Raw genomic sequence first — 10,061 nt, 5'->3', positions numbered from 1 at the left:
CAGCTTATAGCCCCCACATGAAAAAATAAAGAATACCAGGTATTAATTTTCAGAAAACAATATAGACTCACAAGAGCTTCAGATACTGGAATCTTCAGGTGTGAAGTATAGGGTGTATACAAATGCCGGCTCGAGGAGCTAGAGGTTTGGCAGGTAGAGTACCAGCCTTGCAAGCTCAAAAACCTGAGTTCGACTCCCCAGAACACACGGTTTTAAAAGGCTGAGGATGACGGCGTATGCTTGAAATCCTAACACTGGAAACATTGGAGACAGGAGGGTCCCGGTGGCTTTCTGTTCAGCCAATCTAGTCCACTTGTTAAGTTGCAAGCCAGAGAGAACCCTATCTCAAAAAAAAAAAAAAAGAAAACCAAGGTGGGCATTGCCAGCCCATGAGAAGCCTGCAGTCTATTCCCAGCACCATAAAAAGAGAAAAAAAATTTAGAGACTGTGAGGCAGTTGCCACCAAGTGTGATGATTTGAATGTAACACCCAGAGCCCTTGTAATGGAGGAGAGAAGTACCTTCCATAAGCTGTCCTCTGAACTCCATGTGCACACACACGAAATAAATAATAAATAAATAAATAAATGGAGAAACAATTTTTAACCAAGGAAATAGCAAATTCTTTGGGCTGTATTCAAGGTACCTGTGACAGGTCCCCTCCTTAAGTCTGCAGTCAGATCTAGGACAGCCTCTTGGTTTCCACACTACACTTGTGCCACAGGACATTTCCAGACCCCAGCTGGCTCATCCCAGCCACTCTGGATAAAATCTCACTCTAGCCAGGGCGAGGAAGTTGATATCCCAGGTCACAGCCCCTCTTCCTTGAAGCCATCTCAGAAGCCCAGAAAAGACTCCGTTAGTATAGTTTAGTTTGGTTTGGTTTGGTTTGGTTTGGTTTGGTTTAGTTTAGTTTAGTTTAGTTTAGTTTAGTTTAGTTTCATTTAGGCTCCACCAGCTCAGAAGCCCCCAAAGCTATCATCACTACAGAGACCTGAGAGTCGTCCATCCTGAGAGAGGGTATCATCTGGGGGCCCTCGTGAGAGGAGGCCTTCAGGAACACAGCTCTGGATGCCTGGTCCCTAGCAGAGTACCTTGTCAGGCTCCCACCAACCATCCTGCTAGAAGCAGGAGGGCCTCCCAGCTTTTGTACCAGCTCATTGAGTTCTTAGCAGAGCGTAAAATGAGCTCTCTGGGAAATTAGGAAAACATTCAACCTGCTGTCCGTCTACAGTACACAATGCCTGCCTGTCGGCTGGAGCTCCTGCTTCTGTGCTGCGGGCAGTGGCTCCAAGAGCTACTTCTCTGGCCACTGCAAGGCTCCCTGGAATGGCTCACAAAAATAACTGACCATAGCAGCTGAAGCAGCACCCCTATAGTAGAGGAGCTCGAGGGGGGACCACTCTGACCCCTGGAGAAAAGCCATCCTCACACATGTAAAAACAGAATCCGTCTTCAGATGTGAGGCTGAGATTAACCAGCTGCCACCTTCGAGGCTGTAGCCACTTGTCCTTTGGTGTTCACCCCACTTGTGGCATCATGGGATGTAGAGACAAAGCCAGGGCTCAGCCATGCCTATTCCCAGCACGATTCCTACACAGCTCAGCTGATTTCCTCCACAGAGCAGCTGTGGGTTGGAGAAATTCTGCCTGCTGGCCTGTGCACACCAGGAAACCAGGGCCCAGTCAGCCTCACTTTTCTTGTGTTCTGAGTACCAGGCCCCAAGAAGAGTCACCAAATAGATGTTATGGACACATTTGTTGGATGGCTGGAGGAGATGCAGGAAGGCTTGGTCTTAGCCCCTGTCTACTTTCTGACCGAACTCTCTCCCTGTCTCCGTGCCTGTTCTCTGAGACTGAGAGAGATGGCTTCTACTAGCACACCTAGAAAAATAGATGAGAGTTACCTTCAGCTGGACAGGGAGGGAAACCCTTTGAGAACTCTGCGCAGAAGGATTCTCTCCCTAGCAGATGTGTTCTCAGATCACAGGAAGGTCAAAGATGGTCCAAGGAGAAACAGCAGCTGAGAAGGAGCAGAAACGGGGAAAAAAAAAAGGATTGCAGTATCCTTGTGGATCCTGTGGAAACGGGTAGTTCAAGCACACTGAGAACAAGAGCGTTTGGCCAGAACCGTGCATTACTAGGAACATAACGGCAGCCACTGTGGACAGATGCCACTGGAGGCTGTGAGCCTGGGGGCTGCTGCAGTCATTGGCAGTGAGATGAGGTAGCCTGAGCCCAGGAGTGAGGCTAAAGAGACAAGGCCAGATCACACCCTTTCCCACCAACAAGGGGAAAGCTCCAACGACACCTGAGGGACACAGTATCACCTGCTAAGGTCCAGATTGGAACCCAGCACTGAGGCTACACCCCCACCCTCATATGAACCTCTTGAGACTCCACATCCCTGCCTCTTTATAGGGTAATTATTGCCTGATGGGGCAGCTTCTGCCCGTGCAGCACCTCACCTCATGATATACACATGAGAACAGTGACTGTCCTGGGCTCAGACTTCCAGTCCCTCAGAGACCCCCAATACTGAATCCTCATCCTGGCTCTGCTCTTCATTCACCATGAAACCAGGTAGGTGACATCACTTCTTTGAGCCTCATTTGTCTCAGTCACAAAGAGGCAATGATGTTTCTAACCATGAAGGTCTGTGACACGGAAAATAACAATAATAGCTCTTTTACCGGGACTTGTCAACATGGGCCACGTGCGCACTAAGACCGTGAAGAAGGCGGCCCGGGTCATCATTGAGAAGTACTACACGCGCCTGGGCAATGACTTCCCCACCAACAAACGCATGTATGAGAAGATCGCCATCATCTCCGCAACAAGATAGCCGGCTATGTCACGCGTCTGATGAAGAGGATTCAGAGAGGCCCTATCAGGGGTATCTCTATCAAACTGCAGGAGGAAGAGCGAAAAAGGAGGGATAATTATGTTCCTGAGGTCTCAGCCCTGTATCAGGAGATCATTGAGGTAGATCCTGATCCCAAGGAGATGCTGAAGCTTCTGGACTTTGGCAGTCTCTCCAACCTGCGGGTCACTCAGCCTATAGTGGGAATGAATTTCAAAAGACCACGTGAAGCCGTTTGAGTCTGTTCTGTCATTTTCAATAAACCTGAAAATAACTTTTAAAAAACGATAATATCTATAAAATTTCTAGCGGAACACTTGGCGCAAAGTTGGTGCTCAGGAAGCAGTCTGCATGCTTGGGGCCCTCCACGGTCTTCTCATTCCCCAAGACTCCTCTCCTCCAAGAAACATTCCTTGACCACCCAGGGTTCGTCCCTCCTCTTCTTGGCTACAAAGGTCCTCATAACTGCCTCATACTTACGGCCTCACCAATGAAAACTGATACCTCTCCACGAGCTCGCCTCATCTCTCTGGCACAAAGAAAATTACCCAAGAGCAAAAATGCCTTCTCTCACTTCTGCCATGGTTCAGGGCTAGGCATGCCATAGCTGCTCCAGAAAGCGGGCATCATTAGCTGGTTTGCTGAGTGCTGGAATATCATCCTATATGACAGAGGCACTGGGGAGTTATGAAGGCCCTGGAAAGGGGGAAAAGAAGAAGGGCCATTTGAGCGAACACTGAGCCACAGCCCGGGATGTTCCCAATCTGTTTCTGCTCTTCGCTCACAGAGGCCAGCAGCGTGTGAGGAATGTGCCAGGGGCCTGGCATTATTAATCATCTTAAAAGCAAACATTCATCTTGGTGCAGGGGTTTTACCTTTCTCTTCTAATAATGGATTAAAGCACCCAGATATTAATGAGCCAGATAATTTATGTTTTGTTTAAACAGAAAGAAATAAACCGTCAGATACAGCGACACCACTTTCCGACAGATTGAGAGATAGGCCCGAGAAACTGCTCTTAAAATGCACACACCGCACGCTCATTCACTGATTCACAAGAGTACACAGACATTTTTCCACAAGTGCTATGACTTCTGTACACAAATAATTACCGTTTCCCCTGAAGGGTTTGCTGCTTGCTTCTCCTCCTCGCCTTCCCAATTGCTCAGGGCAATTAAACCCACAAATCCCCTGTGCTCCTGTTAAAGCCTCTGACCTCAGTCCCCAGCAAATCAGTCCTTGGAGAAAACAAGTCATGGGATGTAAGGAGGGACATGTGGGGCCACCAAGTGTCCTGCTCTGCTCTCCTAATGGGCTTCCTAAAGAGGTCTCTTCATCTCCATCCTCCCTGTTTGAATACGTGACATATTGCAGAAGGCCATGCAGGTGACTCACCCCTGCATGAACACTGAGAGTGTGACCAGGTGACTCACCCCTGCATGACCACTGAGAGTGTGACCTTGGCAGATTCTTAACTTCCTGGACTGCAGGTTCCCCACCTGTCCAGTGAAGGGTTTGGTTCTGACAACCCTATCCTTTGCCACTTTGCAGTTAACTTCTGGGTACTCTGGGACCAGAGCATCAAAAATTAGAGCTAAGCAGTGAAAAAAAAAACACCTCCCAGCTCACCTAGGTGAGATACTCCCCGTACATGCAACTGAGCAGCTCACTGGGCCTGCTCCATCCCCAAGAGAAACTACCTGCTGAGAATCCCAAATGAGCTAACTTCTGTGCTCAGTGCTGGGTGCACTAGACATATCTAATCCTTAAGCGAGTTATAGATTGAATTTATTAAGTCTCCAGATGATTAAGACTCAGTTAAACTACTCGCCAAGTTAGTGAAATCCTCAGGTGAGTGACTCAGTGAGCATGCTCATACCCATCTGTATGTGCTGCCCCATGAATGTGCAGTGATCACGGACATGCCTAGTGGTAAAATCATCAAATCCCTAAGGCAAAAAGTAGACTTTGTGTCTCAGAGTATTCAATTCAAACTTAGGGCAGTGATAGACTTCTTGTTGGTGACAGTTTTGCCTGTCTTCTTGCATTCCCCAGAATCAGAACATCACACAGTAGGCCAGTAAGGACACAGTGAATTAAACAAGTCCAGGAGTTTTAGGCCAGGCTCCTTTTGTTAACCTGATGGTTTAGGTAGAAATGATTGTGACAAATGGGGGACTCGGGTGAAAGTTATACCAAAATCTAAAACCTTACAGATAAATCTCTGGTCAGAATCTCCAAAACAGAGCCGCTGCCCTTCACATGTCCTGGAAGATTTGGACACTGTCTTCTAAGATGATTTCATTGACATTTACAGATCAGTCCACCTAACAGCAAAATTCACATCCCTTTCAGATGCTCAGGAAACCCTCCCCCAAGCAGGCCATGTGCTTCTCAATAGAGCGGGTCTCAGCAAGTTTTTAACGATCAGAAATCACTCAAGTTATAGTCTCTAGTTGCATGGAATTAAATTTAAAAGGAACACACCAAGATTTGGGAAATTAAACAAACACTTCTAAGTAAACCAAAAATCGATGAAGAAATTACAAAGGAAAGTCGAAGGTACCTCAAACAAAAGGATAATGGAAGCCACACATTAAAATTTAAAAGGCACAGCTAGAGTGCTGAGCAGGAGGTTAGAGCTTTAAATGCCTAAACTGATGAAGAAGAAAAGACACTGGACCGGTTGTCTAAACTTCCACCTACAGGTGCAAACAAAGAACAAAAAGAAAAGGCAAGTAAGTCTGCATGAAGGTAGGAAATAGGAACTGATGGGAGGGGGAAGGGAGAAGCGGAAATGGGAAAATTGGTCCAACTTGCTTCTTTGGAAAGATTACAAATAAGTGGGTACCCCAAGACTATGGATCTGTTCATAAGGAGAGAAAACACACTGTCAATATTATGGAGGATTATCACTCCAGACTCTGCCTATTTTTAAAAATGAAAATATTCTGAACAACTTTGATATGGAATGTCCTTCTGTACATGTATTGGTTTTTGTTTTGCTTTGTTTTGTTTTTGGGTTGATGAATAAAGCTGTTTTAGCCAATGCCTTAGCAGAGTAAACCCAGGTGGGAAATCTGAACCGAGATATGTAGAGAGAATAGGCAGAGTCAAAGAAACATCATGTAGCTACCAAAGAAGAAAGACGTCAGAACATTAGTGATAAGCTACAGCTTCGTGGCAGGCAATACATAAATGAATACAAATGGATTAATTCAAGATGTAAGAGCTATCTAGGAATACGTCTGAGCCACTGGTCAGTGTTGTAATTAACATAGTTTCTATGTGTTTATTCAGGTCTGGGCTGCCGGGAAGTGAAAGCGCAGTCTCCATTTACACAACTTTAAGTCATGAAGTTGACAACTAAGCAAACTGTGCAAGTTCATTGGAAAATAACTCACCCAAATGAACAAAACATAAAATTTAATTTTTATTCATTTTATTTCTTATTTAAATAACATTTTTTCGCTTGCTTTACATACTGACTGCAGTTTCTCCTCCCTCCTCTCTTCCCAGCCTTCCTACCCCACAAAGAATAAAATTTTTAATCTAGATTGACCTATATTTGCTCACTTCTGGTTTTTAGCAAAATTTTTCCTACAAAGAACTTGAAGCCCATGAGACTTTATGAACTTTGTCGAAAACTTTATGAAGGAATAATGCCAATATTAAACAGACTCCTAGAAAATCAAGCTGAGAAATCAATTTCTCAACTCATTTAATGAAGCAAGAATAACCCAATGCCACGGCTAATAAAGACTAGATAGATTTTTTTAATCCTATGGAAATATTATCAACAAATCTTGACTAAGTGTCCGAGGATGCAACAGGGGTATAGGATTGATTAATTGAACATTAGAAATGTTTGGGGAAAAGGTCAAGTGAAAAAATGCAGTCTGTGGCACTCACAAAATCAATCAAATGAAGGAGAAATTCATCTTTGAATAAGGAAAGGTCATGTTACTGTGACAAAACGCTTTTGTTCGGGAGATCACCAACTCCAGTTGGAATGGGACTGATGGAACATGAGACCAAACTGGACTCTCTGAATGTGGCCGACGGTGGAGGCTGACTGAGAAGCCAAGGACAAAGGCGCTGGGCTTTGATTCTTCTGCATGGACGGGCTCTGTGGGAGCCTTCTCAGCTTGGTTGATCACCTTCCTGGACCTGGGGGGGAGTTGGGAGGACCTTGATCTTATCATAGAGTAGGGAACCCCGATGGCTCCTTGGCCTGGAGAGGGAGGGAGAGGAGTATGAGTGGAGGGAAGGGGAGGGAAGGGGGAGGAGGAGGGGAGGAGATGGAAATTTTTAAATATAAAAAAATAAACCATAGTAAATAAAAAAATACACTTTTGTTTTTGGTTGGTAGCCCCTGATATATCCTAGAGATAAGTCTCTTATCAGATGCTTCTACTCTGAATTTTTAATGTAATGATGACATCTGTTAAGTGCCTGATAATATCCTACCTCAGGCAAAAACTTCGGAGCTCCTTAAAAACTAACAACATTGAGTTTTTATGGGTTTTGAGTGTGTAAATGCACACACGTGTGCAGAAACACACACATTCATTGTGCTCTTTCTAAGTTTCTTTTTGTTGTTGCTTGTTGGTTTGTTAATTTTTCTTTATTATTGTTTGTCTTTTTATTGCCCTATTTGTATTCTTTTTTTTTTAATTGCTTTTCTCCTTTACTTATTCAACCAGTTTTAGAAATCGACAAATTCTATCTCTATCAACGGGATTTTGAGACAGAACATTGCTACTTGTAAACAAAACCATCTTAAATTGATGCTGTGCCCTGCACAGTGTCCAGGAGCAGAAGGATCTATTTTACAGACGGAACAATACCCTCTGGAGTAGCTGAAATCTGTGGCTTTCCCAGTTTCTTTTTTTTTTTTTCATGGTTTATTTTTTTTTATATTTAAAACTTTCCATCTCCTTCCCTATTCTTGTTTGTTTTTGTTGTTTTTTGAGACAGGGTTTTTCTGTAGCTCTGTAGCTTTGTCGTCTTACAGCCTGTCCTGAAACTCACTCTGTAGACCAGGCTGGCCTCAGATTCACAGAGATCCACCTGTCTCTGCCTCCCAAGGGCTGGGATTAAAGGCGTGCGCCACCACTGCCCGGCCATGTGTGTATTCTTAAAAGAGAGAGAAAGAAGGTGTGTGGAGTTGGAAGGGTGGAGAGGTGGGGGAGATTGGTGGAGATGAGGAAGATATGATGATCTGAGTATATTATATGAAACTAACTTTATTTCCAATTTTAAAAAAAAAAGAAGTGGCCTGGAAATCTTCCAGATATCATATTTAAAAGTATCAAAGAAATCACAAAAAAAGTAATAACAAAGGCATTATTTTAAACATTATACTAGGTGCATAAGACCATAAAACAAGGCAAGAAAAATAAGTCATAAATATTAGAAGTTAAAAAATAAAACAGTAGCCGGGCGGCGGTGGCGCACGCTTTTAATCCCAGCACTCAGGAGGCAGAGGCAGGCGGATCTCTGTGAGTTCAAGACCAGCCTGGTCTACAAGAGCTAGCTCCAGGACAGGCTCTAAAGCTGCAGAGAAACCCTGTCTCGGAAAAAAAAAAAAAAAACAGTGACCAGTAATGTAGCTATGAACACAAAAATTTTTACAGAATCTCCAAGGATATACCAGAGTTGAATTGATAAGTCTTGCATGTCATTATCCAAAAATCAATTCTTGTCTTACCTATTAGCAAAAACATATTGAATAAAAACTTCTAAAATTATCATGGGCAATAGAATTTTTATTACTTAGAAATGAATCAAATTAAAACTTGCAAATCTGCTGTATTGAAAACTGCAATTCAGTGCTGAAGGAGAAGATCTAAGTATGGACAGACATTCTGCACTCGCACACAACACTGGATACTGCTAAGATTTCAGTTCCTGTTAAACTAGCCTGCCAATAGCAAACCCAAATCCCCATAGGGGATTTGGAAAACTGAAAATACTGAAAGACGTGAACTACTAGCTTCAAGTCATTCCATGGCCATCAAGTGAAGAGCAGTTTGGGTACAGACATAGGAAGACTACAAGACAGTGTACAAGGTGGGGCCAGTGCAGAACACATACTACAAAACTGGACTCGTGTATAAGGTCACTTAATTTTCAGCCAAGCTAATTCAACAAGGAAAATGAAGCCTTCTTTACAGCATCCCTAGAACAACTTATAATCGCATAGAAAACTCTTAACTCCTACCTCATTCCATATGTAAAAATTAATTGGACATAGAGTGTGTCTACCCTTTAGGCTAAGAACAAGTGAGGGTAGCTCATAAAAACAAACATACTATAGAAAAATGTACCCAAAGAAAACAAAAGGATGCCTTTGAGACTTGGCAAAGACAAATAACAAATAAGTTCAAATTAAATCCCTACTCCTCAATATACACCGTTAATAGAATTAACAAGCATACCACAAGATGAGGGGGAAATACCGCAACATAAACATCTAACAAGAGACTTATCTCCAGACTGTATCGAGAACTATTAATCAGCAGCAAAAGAAAATAGTACAATGTCCAAATGGGTGGAAGGAGCTACTGGCCACTGATGGCTGCTGAGAGAGGGAGGAGCCCCCATGTTAGTTAGGAGCCCATGAGCAACACTAAATGGACTCAGTAGGTTGCATTTACATATTCATACACACACACACACACACACACACACATATATATATATATATATATGATAATTAAAGAAAAAGAGGTCATGAGTTTCAGAGGAGTGAGAAGGAAGGGTGAGTGAGGAAGAGAATGGGGAGGGAGAGTTGGGAATGCAGCACACATTATAAATTTTTAAATATATTCTATTTTTTAAATGTTTTAGAAAATAGGGAAAAGACTTAAAATGACATTTCACGGAGGCTGGGGAGATGCAGGCAAAATGCTTACTGTGGAAGCATGAGTATCTGAGTTTGAATCTCCAGCACCATATGAAAAGCTGGGTAGCTGCTTGCAATCCCAGCTCTGCACAACAAAGATAGGTGGACCCCAGGGATTCTGCGGACAACCAGTCTAGTGGAAACAGCAAGCTCTGGCTGCAGTGAGAGACCCTGTCTCAAAAACTAAGGTTTAGAAGTGAATGAGGAAGACATCTGGGTATCAGCCTCTGGCCTCCATATGCAACTGCACAGGTGAGCACACACGTGCATACACGCACATACAGACACAT

The 10,061-nt window shown here is 43.6% G+C and overlaps 1 pseudogene; it reads left to right on the top strand.

The window, feature by feature from the left end:
• Positions 1-2,705: 2,705 nt before the first annotated feature.
• Positions 2,706-3,100, top strand: LOC119813459 (annotated as a pseudogene).
• The last annotated feature ends 6,961 nt before the right edge of the window (positions 3,101-10,061 follow it).

The sequence above is a fragment of the Arvicola amphibius genome, chromosome 4 (genome assembly GCF_903992535.2).
Source record: "Arvicola amphibius chromosome 4, mArvAmp1.2, whole genome shotgun sequence".
In the NCBI taxonomy this organism is placed as follows: Eukaryota; Metazoa; Chordata; class Mammalia; order Rodentia; family Cricetidae; genus Arvicola; species Arvicola amphibius.
Note: the sequence above shows the minus strand (reverse complement) of the source record. Positions and strands in the feature narration are given on the sequence as shown.